Raw genomic sequence first — 17,352 nt, forward strand, 5'->3', positions numbered from 1 at the left:
TGTACCAGTCGCTGTAGGGTTTAAAACGTAATATTATCACGTCTGCAACGTACACCTCCATATTATATACGTATATTATGTGCTATACGTATTCGAGTGCTCCCCCCGACCACCACCAGTTCAATCGACCCTACAAAAATCACGGATATCACGTGCGGCGGAGGAGGGGGGGGGGATAATGAAGTTCCGCTTCGACTTGATTGAATACCGAGACGGTGTTATATAACTTTATACATACCTACACACACACACACACACACATTATATATGATAATATATTATATACACGTATGTGTGTATCGCGTATACATATATAGGTATACGGTTTATGTGCATTATCAATTGTAATATCGTTAATGGGTTTTCATATTTTAGCTCCTCCCACCGCGAACATCGAGCAAAGTTTTTTTTTCCGTGTAAACACCGCGCAAGTATAATATTATAGCACACCAAACCCGCATTATTATACATAAACAGTATATACGTATAGGTGTGTAGTAGGCGAACGCGAAAATCTAATTTCGAGACTAAAACATATTTTTCCTGTAGATAATATTACTCTGACCTTTTCGCGTTCCCATACACTGTATTATATATATATATATATATATATATACAATATCCTGGTTTATGGGAGATTACTTAAAGAAAATTTCACGGTACACCAAAGGTTTTTTTATGGCTATACATATAGGTATACTTGTGTGTGTGTGTGTGTGTGTGTGTGTGATGTGTTTGTTCGAAATATTACGCAAACTAATATTCTATTGTTAACACAAGATATTAAATAACCTGAAGCGAAAAAATAGCTCGTTTAAAATATATTATCTCGGTGTATAATGGACTGAGTTATTTTTTTCCGTGTCGATGACGAACCCATAACATTCCATACGCATAATATAGTGTGGTTGACATTTCGTTACCGTGATTGGATATCAACGCGAACCTAACACTAAATAAAATCTATCTCAGCATTAGAAACTCTGTTATGGTTATCACAACAAATAAAAGCTGCATTTTTTTCTGAATTGTACCTACTTTTCTTTAATACTTCAAGTGAAATGATTATCACCAATCAATGATCTGCCATGATTTCAATACCTTGATATTGAACTTGGCTGGCATTTAAACATATCGATCGATGTTCCAAATATTAAAGTACCTATACAGAAGGTTAGGTTACACGAGGTTAGTTATTGTGAAAATATGATACTTACATGTTATTCAGACTGCACATTAACTTTACACCAAGAAATGGTATTTTATGATTTAATATTTTTTATTTCGTAACCTAAACAGTTTATTGCGTTTTATAGAATTTAAAAACAATCAGTATTGCGAACGCCGAAGATTACATTAATGCTGTTTAGTTAGGGTCAGATGAAATGATTTGTGAAGTTGAAAACATTTTAATCTATTCAGCTTTGTCTAAGTTTCACTCGAATTTCATAAAAAAAAACACTTTTACAAATAATGATAATTCTACTGAAGTAGTATAAATAAGCTTGTCAATGTAGTGCTAGCTTAGATAATGAAATTCAAAGTTTTCTTTGTGAACTTAGTAAACAATCATTTATTTGGACGTATTTATAGAAGTTTGGTTTGAGCTGCATAGTTTATAATAGTATTTAAACTGAAGAAATAAATATTTTACAACTACTATATAACTAAAGTATTTATTTTTTTGTTCTTCGTAGAAATTAAATTACTAAGTTTCTATAAGTATGAAAACTTCAATACATTTTTAAAATTTACCTACCTAAGCAATTATGTGTTTAATGTAAGACCTAAGATAAATCATCAGAATCTAAAAAAAATATTTGACACCTTTTTAGTAAGTAATACATTTAGATTCCATATGGTAAATTATTTTCTAACGATAATGAATAAAAAGATTATTTAACACATTAAATTCACAAATATTTCGGAAGTATAGGTTTATTATTTTTACCACTGAAATAAAATTCTTTGTACTTATTGCAACATCCACGCTTAAATTCAATTGAGTGGTAGTAATAGTACTTCAGTGTTGTAAAGTACTTGAGTCAAATTATTCAAATACTTTTTAAGTACTCAAGTAGGTATTTTAAATATTTTCTCAAAGTATCTGCATTTATAATCAAACACTTATTTTCAAATACTTTAATTTTTATTTTTGGCTTATATATTTTAGATTCTCAGCGGAGTGATGAATGATTGATTTTACAATGATGTGTGTTTTTTTTGTGTGTCTGTATACACGATAAGTAGTAGAAATAATGCTTCGATTTTCAACTTCAGTATCTTATTGGATGGCAAAGTGAATCTAGTTAGTACATTGCAGAGGTTAACATTCCCTGAAGTTTTCAAAAATGCTGGAAAAAAGAAAAAGAAAATTGTTCGTAAAATCAGTTTTTGACAAAATCGATTTTGGTTTTGGTGTAACTCTAAAACCAATGACCGTAGATAAATGAAATTTTCACTGCATATTTATATTAGCATTTTCTATACACCATACAATTTTCATTTTGTTATGAGCTGTTTACGGACATTTTCAGTTTCTAATTTTTCTAGGTTTTTTTTCTATAAATATCAATAAAATTGTATTCGTTAAGCTTGTAAATTTAATACAAGGCTCCTAAAATATTGTTTCAATGACAGTTGAAAAATATTAAAAATACAATGTTGCAACTTTTTTATACGCATTTAAAGTTCAAATTTTGAAAAATAATCATGAAAATGTGCAAATTATTTTGAGTTAGATATTCATAACATTTTTCTTTATAAATCAAAGATTTCTCATAAGTTTGTCTACCATTTTCAAAAAAAAAAAATGTCAACCGGAAAGTCAAATTAAATTTGTATGGGTGTTTGAAGTTCAAATTTTTATAATATTAGATATTCACTCGATTTCTTATGTAGCGATTTCATTGTTTTGTTGTAATTCAAAAACGAATAACTTTCAATACTTAAAATTTACTCTATATTTATTTTATTTTTATTGAAACTAATATCGAAAAAATACTGGGCCTCACTGAGAAAAACTCGTGTATGTTTATATTTGATCAATTCCTATTGGTACTTGATAATATTTTCAAAATATTTTGAGATGTTAACGGATATTTTAAAGTTTCAAATATTTTAGTTCATATTGTGGGTACTTGAAAGTTGAATTTTCTCAAGTATCTATATTATTATATACAGATATTGAAATATGATATTATGCAAATAATATTAATTCAACTTACCGGCTACCGTATTAATAGTAACAATATAAATATAATATCCTAGGCTGACAAGCCGTCTCCTCCTAGAATCTGTTTTCGTAAATAATGATATTACTTATATCATTGAATTCAAATTTTACACTAACCATTACAGTAACCCACTTGCAAACTACTGTACAGGTAAGCGACACCCATATACCCGCTTTTCTATTTTTATTTTGATCACGTAAAATAAAAATAAAATTTGAGAATAATTATTATAATAATATATTTTTTTACTGTGAATTATACTGAACCGAAAATCAAATACTTTGACGAAGAAAACAGCTGAGTAGTATTTCAAAAATATATCAAAAGATACAGTGTAAATGCTCTATAAACTTAACGTAAAACATGAAAATCAGTTCTGCTGATTTATAAGGTAAAAAAAATATTTTATAAAAAATGTAAAAGTATTTGAAAGTGTTTATAAATAAAGTATTTGTATTTGTACTCAAATACTTTTTTGCTAAGTATTTAATACGTATTTTAAATACTTTTTTGCTAAGTATTTAATACGTATTTTAAATACTTTTCTATAGTATTTATATCTGTACTTGAATACTTGTAAAAATTATTTGATCAGACACTTTATATAATATACCTACAAAGTACAAGGTTTATATAGCCGTATTGGGAGTTTGATCGGTGTCGTATCTTAGACTTATAAAATGTTTCAAGTTTTAATTCTGTGAAGCTGTAAAATCTAAAAGTTAAAAGGGTGACCAAATGGATTTGACGTTTTGGCGAGACAAAATATTTCCTCTTTTGGTTCTCGGTTTTCACCTGTAATGCCATCGTAAATTCAAATAGAAATCTTAGTGGTGATTAATTGCGGAATGACATTTCTGGCATAGTGCCACTTCAAAAAGGAAGCAAAAATAAGGCGATAAAAAACAAACAAAAGTTTTCGGCAGCACATAAATAATTAATCCAATTAGGAGTGCAGTATTCGTCTACCACGGCACCGGTGACACTAACTATGACTTATATACATTTCGATTGCTATAGCTGTTTATTAGCCCCTTTTTTCTGGAGGACACCTGGTAATTTTTACTGCAAAAAGTTTATTATCTCTGCCCACCCAAGTTGTGTATTTCAATCTTCTAGTGGCTTCATAATAATATAAATAATCTTATTTTGAAAATTATGAGGTGTTGACAAATACAATATATCAAAATAAAAGTTACTTTCTTGCCGCTGTTTGAGAACTGAATTATTTTTTTATCATAAGAAAATGCATTGCCTGAATTCGCTTTGTGCAATAAATAACGTCATGAAGAGTATCTGTCAAGTCTCAGTTTTTTATTATTATATGTATTTATGCAAAAAGGTTCAACTCTTATTTTCTTTTGATATACTTAGTTGTTTTGTGGGGGAAATAAAGATGAGTAGATATATTATGTATATACTAAAAATTGTATATTATGTGAAAAAAAAATCAGAGATTTGAGAGTTGGGTGTGGTGATAGTATCTCTTTATATTAAATAAACTGTCATAATATTAGCACCCAAAGTATTAAATCAAATTATTTTTGTTTTTAAATTACAAATAAAATTACAACCACGAGACTACAATAATATTAAAAATAATATTAAACATTTTTTTAGTACTCATTTTTTTTTCTAAATCAAATAACACATTATTTGTTGGTAAAATAGTACCAACCAATTTTTATTTTACAAACTTAAGAAAATACACTCATGAAATAAAAAATCTAAAAACAAATGATACTGTTAACATTTGACAAATTCTTTATTTTATGTATGATAGGTACCTATATCATTTAAAATGTAAATTATATATTTATTAAGCCCTATAATCTGCTTTGCTTAGACTTTTTCCTGTAAAACACCTCCATACCATTGTTATTGTAAGGCAAGTGGATGAACTTAATAATTTCTTTTATATTGTCAGAAAGCCATTTTATAACAACTGGGTGAAGATCAAAATTGGAAATGTTACATATATTTATTAATAGTTTCTGTTAAGTTTCTTATCATATTGATTTCACTTTATTTTTGAAACCATTTGAGGTGTAGTGTGCAATGTTTTCCTCCATTTTTTTAAATAAAATTGGAATTGGAATACGTTATAGTGTTATACCTTCTGAAGAACAGTGACGGCGCCAGATATTTTTTATTAGGGGGATGGGGGGGGGGGCGATACAGGGGCAAATTTTTTTCTGGTGGGGCATTTATGTATTGCTACTCGATTACCCACTTATTTGTTTATATCATATATTCAGAAAGTATTGATAAAAATGTTTTGGGTATATAATGCTATATTTCTAAATAATCAAAAAAAAATAAATAAATAATTAATTAATAAAATATCTTTATTTAGGTACTTACATATTTTTAACATATTATGTTATGATAGAATCCAAAGTAGGTATAAGGTATTACCTAAAGTACTTATAATATGTTTTATACAAACTTGTAATAAGGTTATATGACTTATGAGTTATGACATACGAATGTGTTATATGCACATTCATATTTTATGTTCATTGCAATTAAACAAAGACAAAGGGGGCTTTTTAAGTATCTAAATGGCAACATATTGGTATTACCTATTAAAATTAAAATCAATAAATGCAATTTATTATGTTAGCATTATTTGTTTTATATTTTATTTTACCATCAGTTATTAGTATGAAATGAATATAAATAATTAAAAACTATTAGGATAGTATTATATTATATATTATAGTATTTAAAAAATGCTCAATATATTAAAATGCATTTTCAGATTAGATTAAAATGTTCAACGTTAAATTATAGGGGGCGCAAAGGAAGGGCAAAATAAAATGTTTGGGGGGGGGGCACTTGCCAACCCTGGCCACAGTGTAGCGCCGCCCCTGCTGAAGAACCTGAAATTGTTCATCCCTTCTGTATGCGTTCAAGTAGGAATCAAGGAATTCATAATTCCTTCAATTTAATACATCCAATGATTCTTTCTTTGTTTATTCACAGCCGTATCTATTCTTCCGTATCGTTATAACTTCTTGATTGCTCTTCTTCACCACGCTGACGTACTTTCTCCTCTCCTCCGTTCACAGCATTATCATTAAAAAGGCTTAAAATTGGCTTACGTGCCAATCATATTCTCAACTATATCCTATAGCTACGATTTGTTCAGTTATCCTTAAATATTTTTTATTATATAATATCAATCCAGGTCATTGCTGTATAACATAATTAGTCATAATTATTTTAACCTAATAATAAGGTGTTAGTATAATATAGCTACAGAGTTTAAAAAATAACCATTTTATAATTAATAGTTTTAAAGCACTAATTTACGTTGAAACAAATTTTCCAATTCCTATATATATATATATATATTTATTATATAATATATATACTTCACTCGACGACGTTAAAATCAAAACAAAATAATATAACAGCCAAAGCATTTCCTTTTCATAAAATATAATGAGGGTCTTTAAAAGTTGTGTTCTATAGTCGAGGAACATGTTGGCTATACAATTTTTCTGAACAATATTATTGTCATTATTATTTTTATCCCATTAATCAATAATAACGACAATTACAGCTGCTCTATTATAATAGACAAGAGCACGTTTACCTTTGATGTGTTTTATTTGTTTTAGATTTCGAGTAAACTATATTTTTGTCTCCCATTTTTCATCGGTTTACTAACGCCATCTACGACGTGTTTAACTCCAAATTTCTTCATCCCGAGAATGTTCATTTACGATTAACCATGGATTGCAATACCACCAGTAGGTGCATAACTACATAAGACCGCGTACCTACGTATTTATATTCTCTGCACTACCTTGTTGTCTACTAAAATAATATAAACTTGGTAATTTAATCTGCAGTAACAAAAGTATCGAATTTTATTACTATTGCACCTTCTGCAATTAGATTCAATTCGGATACTTTTATAAATATTTGCGTATTCTGTGCGCGTTCGTTATACCGTTTTTGATTATGCTCATTTAATTTTTGTTTTCTTATCATTATTTTATTTTTGATGAATCAATAATTCAATATGTACACTGGCCAGTATAATTAAAATAAGTTTGATGTTTGAACAAAATCTATTTCTTTGGTAATCTTAGGATATTTTTTTCTAAATCGAATTTACACATTACTCATCTCACAATAATTATTTTATAAAAAAACACGATAAATATTTAAACACAAACAATTGTGTTAAGTTATAGAACTATACAGCATAGGAATCTAAAATGTAATAATTTTTATACACTTATATGTATTTATAAATGAAATAGGTACAACGTGCAACAATATAATGTTATTGTATTTACTTATTTTGTACATATTTTCCATGTTTTCATTATACATATTATATTATACGAGATTTAGTTATGCTCCAAACCAAAGAATAATACACAAGATAACCAAATTCACGCCGTAGAGAAAAAAATACACTTATTTAAATTAGCCTTAGAATACATTTGTATGCTAAGAAAATACTACTAATAATACATATTTAATTTAATGCTTCTTGTCTTTGGAGGTAGGTCTGTATATTTTTATAATAATACCAATACAAAAGTTGTTATTTCTTATTATGTACTAAAACCGAAAGTGTAGCTACTTGGCACATTATATTTACAAATATAATTTTTTTTTTAAATCCATAAAAATGTTATTATGTTTTCACAATAAAAACAATTCCTTTTTAGTCTATAGAAAAATTGTACTAACTCGTTTTTATTAAATTATTATTATTATTTTTTTTTTTTCAATGAACCACGCAAGCTTAGTGGGTACTGAAAGTTACATTATTTGCATAATTTTTCATTTGTATAAATAATTACTCTATATTTTTATTACTTTTAAACAAAAGTTAAAATTAAAATATAATAGGAAACAATTATATCGACCGTCTTTTATTTTTTACCGTGAAAACCGACAAGATAAAATTTAATATTTTATGCTAGCTTGAACATGAGCTTACGATAATATACGTATTATACCAATGTCTGTTCTATATTATAGTCTATTTTGAGACAGTAAATAAGATCACGAAGAAGGGATTACTACCTTGACGCAAAATCGTTTACCTGTAAGTATTAAACACGGTCAATAGACATAATATTGTAATATTATCCTGTAAATCGAATAACGAGATACTGCTAACAACAAGAGTACAATAGTGATTAGTATTATGTAAAAGCATTGTTATCATTGTAATTAATAGTAATTTATATACACCAATCACATAATATGAGGTACCTACCTAACTAGTAACTACACACGATTCGCTATATTTATTGAGATCCGTGAACGGCATAGACATTTTTCATTCGTGATTCATGGCTGAAAAGCTGCGCAGAAATATTCACGAATGATTCGTGGCCATCGCTCCGGAGGGAGATTAAATTAAAAACTCAAAGAATATGAATCGAGGTGGATGAGCATATTCGTGTAATTCCCATTTGCTCACCATTTATTAGGAACTCTTAAAAATATATACTATAATAATATATATTATACTTATATTAATTTTAACTAATCACGAACCACGAACCACAAATATTACGGGCATACCTACTATTATAGTGTGTATAGATTAGCAATCAAAATGTATATAATAGGTGGATTTTTAAAAGAACTGAAATTACAATAATACATTTCTGTTTTTGAAAATATCTATATTATAGATGGTTCTACGATGTCTGTGTGTACATTAAAAGTATAGCCATAAAACTATTTTTAACATTTTTATTTTATTCTAATATTGTAAAATCTAATAGTTGGTCGATTATAATGGAAACCTCAAAACAAATAATTGCTGTATTCATAGCAATATAATTGTTTGTTTTGATATCACGAATATAATATTTTGATGATGTATAAGTCGCGTGCTTGTTGCCTGTGTATTATTATTATTAAAGTAGTAGTAAAATACGGGAAATAGTGGTGGATAATAATAAGAAACAAACTAAAACAATTATTATTTACAATGTACAAAGATATTAACCATGCATAAGGTATTATTCTTAAATTTCCAAAATATACAATGTTTCTAAGTTTATGATTATATTCCTTTTAAATTTAGACCATTTTCTTTTGCTTACAAATGTCTTTTGAACGTTATTTATAATTTAAACCATCTACCTATACACTTATGTATAAAATTGATTTTAAATATAAATTGTAATACTTATTTCTATCAGAAATTTAATTAAAAAAATTAAAAGATGTTTTCATTAAACTGATGTGTAAAACGTTATTCAACTATATTGAGGTTGATATGAATGTGTTTACCTTAAACATAAAAAAAGTCTAACAATGAGTAATTTTAAAATTCATCAATAATAATAATTTTTGTTATATTGTATTTAGACATAATACAATTTGAAAATATAATAAGTACGATGTGATGTAACGATGATAGATAATCTAAACTATAATGTAGTCATATATATATATTATGGAGTGTGTTTTGGATTGTGAATTATAATTAAATATTTTTTAGCAAGTAGGTATACTGTAGGTATGTGTATTAATGTATTATACTTACTGCTTAAAGATTTTTATGACTTATTTTTCATACGTTCTTTCACACATAATATTTTAGTGCTATTTAATTGTTTTGATTGTTTTGTATTCAATAATTAATTTTACTAGTGTATATACTTATGCAGTAGTTTTCCGGTTTCTACAAAAAGGCAACACTGGAAAGCGGGATAACTCGATGGACTGATGTATATATATATAAATTTATTATTAAAATCATACCTTATATTATAAGGTTTTGAAGTGGTGTTTTGCATAGTCAAACGGAATGTAAAACATATTATGACCGAATTATTATAATGAGTAGACTTCAAATAAATGTAATAATTTCTTACCTGCCACTGCAGGTAGTATAATATATAGCAAGTTCATGAACGGCTGAAGTGGGTGGATGGAGACAAGAAATATTTTAATAAATCATTGACCATTGTTGAGCATTATATGTATAAGAGGGTCGAATGATCATTGTTCGCCTTAGATGGCAGAGAAGTTCGTTAGGTACTAATTATCTCAAAAATGTTGATTGTTGTATCACAAACGAATATTCCAAAAGACGTAAAATATGGACGAACTACAGACGATAAAGATGAAACTTATTATTATATAACTAACAAAACGATAAAAATATTGCCATCTGAAAAATATTATTTAAGTTGGTTTTATTTTTTTTGCATACGAAAGTACACACTGTTATAATATGTATATATCGAACATTTAAAAATATAACTATTTGCTTCTAATTACCAAATTAAATTTAATTATACAAAGTTTTTTGTAATGGAAACGACAACAATTTTCTATTATTTTTCTAATGATACGTAGGGACTTTTAAACATTATTTATATATGATTACAGCAGGTAAATGTTCATTTAAAAATTGATACATGTATATTCCGTACAATTTCATGGTTGTGAAAAATTTTTTTTTTAATTTTATTTTTAGTAAGCATATATTTTAATTATTTATTTGTTTTATAAAATGCATACAAAAAAATTTGGTTTAATAATTTAGATTCACCATTCACCAAACCATTATTTCCTTTAATAATGCATTTATTCAAATTTTTATTTTTAAATTGTAAATAGGTATATTAGAAGATTACCTTTTTAAGTTCTTGAGATTTATTTTATTAAAATCGTTATTTTTTAAGTACCTATAGTACAACAAATCTTAAAAATTTGAAAATATTGTCTTTGCGTCTTAGTATACTTGAAAACTCTAAAAATCAGAATTTAAATAACTGCATGATTCAAAAAAAAAAAAAAAAAATAGAGGGTGAGCATGCTCAGTGAATCATCTTGTTTATATAATTTTTTTATACTTACTTTTACTGGTAGTAAAATCGCATAAATAAACTAATGTAACATAATTGTATATTATACCTACCTAATAGATTATATAAATTGTAAGTACACAAGATATATAAGATAAGTTATTTTCCCGATTTTCACCGTCAGTGATAAAATTTATTTTTTTTTCGTATACGTACCTATCTAAAATATAATAAACTTATATCTTTACTGCTGTCTTGCCGTAAACCTTTTTACTATCTTCCTGTACAATGGAAAAAATGTTTGCACTGTAAGTCTGTAAATGAAAAGTAGTTGTAGCAATTTTAAGACGGATTTCAATTTCAATCAGAAGTTATAAAACTGTCTGTTGGTATGTATCATCTGGGAATAAAATAGGAACGTCTAGAATCTAAATGATACTCTGTGGTTTTGATTTACTATATTATTTGCTGTTTAGGGGGTGGTGGGGGGGGGATAAATATTTTTCGGACAACACGCCGTTCGAGAACGACTGCACTGTAGTGTACTTATTATAAGTACGTAGTTCTTCTTTTGAATAGGATTGCAGGATTGATATTTTTGTTCGGCATACTTCCTATATTATACTATTGATTTTTTCGTCAGTTGGACATATACGCTTTATTTTATGTCCACGCCATATTATTACCTATAATTCATGCTCTGAGCCCATGGATTACATCGAAACACTTTCGAATTCATACTGGGACAACATTGTTGAGTTAAATCGAAAATTAAATTCAACGTTTCGATATCAAATGTATATAAACACAATAGGCATGCACTCTAAAGTTGTAATATCGGTCCGTTGTTGAAAATTCCCTGCACCTACCATCATAGCCTGTTTATTTATTTATATATGTATACTTATAATATGTAATATGTATACTCGTATATGTAATGTTATTTTTTACCGTTTACGAGTACCTGCGCACAACTCATTTATTATATTATTTAACACTGTACAGATTTGATGTCTAATCACAATAACAACAAACAAGTGTGTCTTATGTGACGCATAAACTGACTACGCATAATATGGGCAATAATGTATAATATGATGTGGCAGCTTAAAAAAAAGAATTTTTGAAGTTAAAATTTCGGACGTTGCATCAAAAGGTCAGAGACAGCTTGCGAACCGGTGCCGCTCCGGACAATGTTTTCAAATCAAACGTTAATTAAATACGTATTTATAATAACGCTATATGAAGCCGGTGGATTCTATTAAATTTCAAATTTTATTCTTGGCTTAAAATTTCTCTTTGTTTTATGATTATAATTATATTATACAATGCCAAGCTCACTCTACTAAAGCACACGAGCGGGTAATCAAAATATAATAACTAACGCAATCTGTACCCGAGGAAAATATTATGCGATATTATTCTCAGAACACAATACAAGAGAAGAACGCGGATATACCTAAACGCGAAACGCTGCAAACCATACGTTCCGTTTGAACGACAATAAAACTTTCGGCCACCAATAATAGGTATATTATTATATTTTATGCGCGTTATATCAACTTCGCAATTCAACCCTTTTTATTACACACATATGTCTTGGTACTAGATGAACTTTGGATAAAACGTACGGGCGCGATTTACGGTCTGTGGTTGAATAATAACGTCCGAACTGCATATAGACAATATTTTCCAACCCATTTCGTTTTGAACAATAAGCACGTTGCACCGTGCATTTTCGGTTACGACGACGTTGAGATAAGTGTTCGTACAATACGTACAACGTGCGTAAGTCAGTGCCTTTATCAAAACGGCCTAGGGTACAGAACACATTTTATGGTACGTATATAATATTATGCGGGCTGGCTATCGTAAATTTGTTTTTTTTTCTCAACTCAAACTCATACAAAAAAATAAATAAATTCAACACGCAATGGACTGTATATATAAACGGCTGGACTTAAACAAACGTGGACAATGCCGTGCTTTTATAACTTGTCTATATACGTAATTTTACCATCGGAAATATTTTTGTTTAATTTTCAACCGCAATAGGTATTCCCAGTGTCGGCCGGGCACACCAAAGAGGCAAAGACCCATGGATAAGTTTTTTTTTTATGGCTCCCAATGCCCCACTACGAACGGATTTAGGCCCCGCAGGCTGCAGTAAAAAAAAAATGTGCCTAAAATGTAAGTACAATTAAATATCGCGATAAATACTTTGCTGAGTCCTTTCTCCTTATGGCCTATAAAGACAGGAACACGTCAACCAAATACAAATTTTCGAGACCCTAAAATAAATAATAAACCGAGGGACCCCGGGGCCATGGCGTCCAGCGACCATAGCCAGGCCGACACTGGGTATGCCTGGGGTGTATGATGACATTTTCAGATCAAAATTGAAGAAAAACTACATCTAAAGAGCACACAAACAGAATATACTTAACGGCTGTGCCCTCGAGGGTAATGGAACGAGAGCCAATCCGGATAAAATGTTAACGCTTTAATCCGGTGCAAACGATTCGAGTCAGTCGCCGTGACTATATTATATCGTATTACTATAAATCTCTTCCCCACCCTTTGACAAACACGTATCGTTTCTAACAAAGACTGTAACTGGTGGGTGATTTTTTTTTCTTTTTTAGATTAATCTCAATATAATGCGAGCTTATAATATTGTGCATATGATAATGTATGCCTACGCTTTAAAATCGTACTATGCGTGTACACGTTATAATATTATAATGTAACATTGTCGAAAAATAAAATAAAGCTACATATTTTATAATAGAACGTACCAATGAACCCGTAAAATTAAATAATGTGATTAATAAGTTTTTGCACAATAACATCACAGATTATATTATTATGAAATTATTTATTATTTTAATTATTTTCGTATAATCTGTGATAATATTATTATGAAGGGACATGGGTTGCCGTAGCAACGTACAGGAGGGAGACAATAAAATATTATTACATTTGGTTAAATGCGAGTGTATATTTTATACTGTAATACTTAATAGCAGTATAGATACTTATCTTAAAAATTGTCAGTGAACACGATACAATAATAAATGGAATATTATTTGTTGTAATTAGTTAACTGCAGCAGCCTGTGTATATTTTACGTGGACTGTTGAAAAATGTATTATTTCCTAATTTTTTTTTATGCTATAATATTATGTAGTTTACAAACACGACACGACGGTAATATTCATGAATTGCAGTATTGCATATTATAATATCATTAAATAACTATATATCGTACTTTTTTATTAAAATGCATCTGTAGTCTGCACTGCTCAGCAGGTTGATCGTGTATACAGTCAACCACAGCCCGACAAAGCCAAAAAAATGACACCATAATCTACAGATAATTACAATATTATGTTAATTTCGTCGTGTTGTATATAGTATTACGTGTATTTTTTTGCTACTGTCTGATAGATATTATAATGTACGTTTATACGAATTTTAAATGAAATACACATTTTTTCGTTGGACCTATATGATTTTTTCACAACCTTGAAGGTTATACGTCATCGTGTAAGCGTCATAAACTTTTAGTAATTCATCAGGAATATATAATAATATGCAGTTGTCCACACCGATAATTCGTATATAATAATATTTTTGAAATATGATTTACCAAAATTATATACACAAATGAATCAGAGTCATAATTAAAATGCAAAGTATGTTTTGGTTAATGCCTAATTAAACTCAATTTTACAGGTACCACCACTAATAACAGTTACAATATAATAATATGACGTTTATCCAGTATCGATGAATTCCCTTCAAATGTCGGGTGGGATTTTTATCAGAGGTGTAAAGTGTAACAGCCAGTGCATCTTCGTTCGCCCGACACTGCGCGAGGGACACCTTTCCTGAGTACATAATCGTTTAGCTTAATAAAAAGACATGATTAATGGTGTTTTATCTACCATAGACTGACGTTAGGTCCCTTGTCGCCGTGCATCCTCCACTAGAGCGTTTAAGTCGAAAACATTGGCTTTTAACCTATACACAATGCAATAAATCGTTACACAACACGCGTCTTATATTTTGTCCATTCTACTGAAGCATATGGAGTTCGATGGAAAATAAAACATGCTACTATAAACAGAGACAATATCTCTAATATAATATGCATCTCATGTGATATGGAATTTTCTTGTTATTTTCTTTTTTGAAAAAGTAATATCCAACGACATTTCATAACTATAATTGACGTTACAATTGTTACATTTACATTTATAAATTTGTATATAATAGAGAAATAGGAGTACAAATCGATCAGAATTGAAAAATATAACGTGATTATTTTTATGGAAATTGTTAATAAAAAAATATCATTAAAAAATGTAATTTATGTAATTATTATAATACAGTGCAACTATTCCAGTATTCCATTTAACAAAATGTTCTGTTTAATGAAATATTTTTGAGAATCAAACCAAATTAGAACCAAATTTATTCAATTCTATTTTATGGATAACTATATATAATACAAATTGTTTGTTGCCCATGATATGCGTGTTATTTAATATTTCGTTAAATGCAACTTAATGTAGAATAATAATGTAACAATATGCCTATTGAAAATTGTAGTTAATAAAATATTTAATCTAACTGTTGACATTATAATATTATACATAATATGTATATGGCCATATTATATTGAACATAGTTAATAATTTCATAATAATGTATAAATACTACCTGCTGTGAGCTTATGAAAAAGTTCAAATAAAAATGTATATTAAAATTTGAGTAGTTGCAGAGAGAAGTTTTTCCAAAAGTAGATTTTTGATAAGATATTTAACTAGGGTTATAATATGCTAAAACTTTCTCCAAGTAGTATACTACCTATTTTATTTAAATCATCATATATTAATATTGTTTATCATATATGGATTTCCTAATCTCTAGCTCTTGTTGAGTCTATCAATATTCAACAAAAATATATATAAATATCCGTTTACAATTGTGTTTTTAAATAAAGTTATAAGGATAAATTATTATTTTTTATTACAAAACATTGATTGCACTTTTTAATAATAAAAAAATATGATTTATGACTAACATATTGTATTTAATTCCCCAAACACTTTCTCCCTAGTGCATGGGAAAACAAAGCGAAATGTTTGACTTTAGTTGCGTTTTTGTGGATTACGCGAAAAAAACAATGGGCAATGGAAATATGACAGAGGGATTGCCGTCAGACGATAAAAAAATGTTTGTTGTGGGAAATGTGGTGAAAAGAAGGTAAACAATAGTGTTGTTAGAGACAAAACCAAAAGATCATTTGCATGACAATGATGATAAAAAAATGTTTTTTTTTATCATGACGTTTCAAATGGTCATGTGTATTTAATTAAGTACTGCAAGCTTATTAAAAAAATTTTAGAACAAGCGAATTACTCGCTTATAAATTATATTAATATAATTTTACCTTGTTTTGTTAAAAAAATACACACAACTACAACCAGTGAATATGATATGATTTTACATCTACAAGTATTATTTTTATATTAAAACCTCTCGAACATTGGAAATTAATTTTACATCGAAAATCTTAGATACAGGTATACAACTTTCAACTTATGTTTAATATATCTGCCCGTTCATGGTTTCAAAAATCATAGAAAATTTCCAACTAATAATTTAATATACAGAGTGATTCCCCAAGCATATGTTTAAACCCTTTTTTTTCTTTAATAATGTTGTTATTCAAAATCTGATTTTTTTTTAATTTGCAAGTATATATTATATAGGTATATAAACAATTTTAAATCGGTAGTCCAGTTTTGTCCACAAACATTTGTGTCTTTCTGTTTATTATAATAATCTTATATTTTAATAAACATTAAATACAATCTATATTTTTATTATGAGTAGTTGATCATTGCTTTTCATAATATTTATATTAATTTAACATGATATTTGTTTTCATAAATTATATTTAAAAAATAATATAAACTTGATTTGTTATTATTCACTAGAAAAAAAAAGGAAATTGAAAAAAAACCCGGTTTAATCACGGAAGGAAACGGGTAATTTATTGAATACATCAAATAATGAACTGAGTAGATAATAGTGGTATACTATATACGTCCTTTTAACTGAAACATGTAATTTTTCAATATTGAATTTTATGCTGTTTCTTTGAAGTGCATAGCGGAATCTATAAATGACTCTATGTGCACATAATATATGAATAGCGTATGGAAATATGAAAATAAAATTGTTGTAGATTTGCTGGAAACGAATATAAATCCGAAGTGGTGTTACAAGAA

General features: G+C 28.1%; 1 protein-coding gene across 1 annotated transcript in view; it reads left to right on the forward strand.

Annotated features, from left to right (window-relative positions):
- The window catches only part of LOC132948723 (uncharacterized), a 162,752-nt gene that overhangs the window by 118,396 nt on the left and 27,004 nt on the right, over positions 1-17,352 (forward strand). The gene's annotated exons all lie outside the window — the stretch shown is intronic.

This window comes from Metopolophium dirhodum, chromosome 7, assembly GCF_019925205.1.
Source record: "Metopolophium dirhodum isolate CAU chromosome 7, ASM1992520v1, whole genome shotgun sequence".
In the NCBI taxonomy this organism is placed as follows: domain Eukaryota; kingdom Metazoa; phylum Arthropoda; class Insecta; order Hemiptera; family Aphididae; genus Metopolophium; species Metopolophium dirhodum.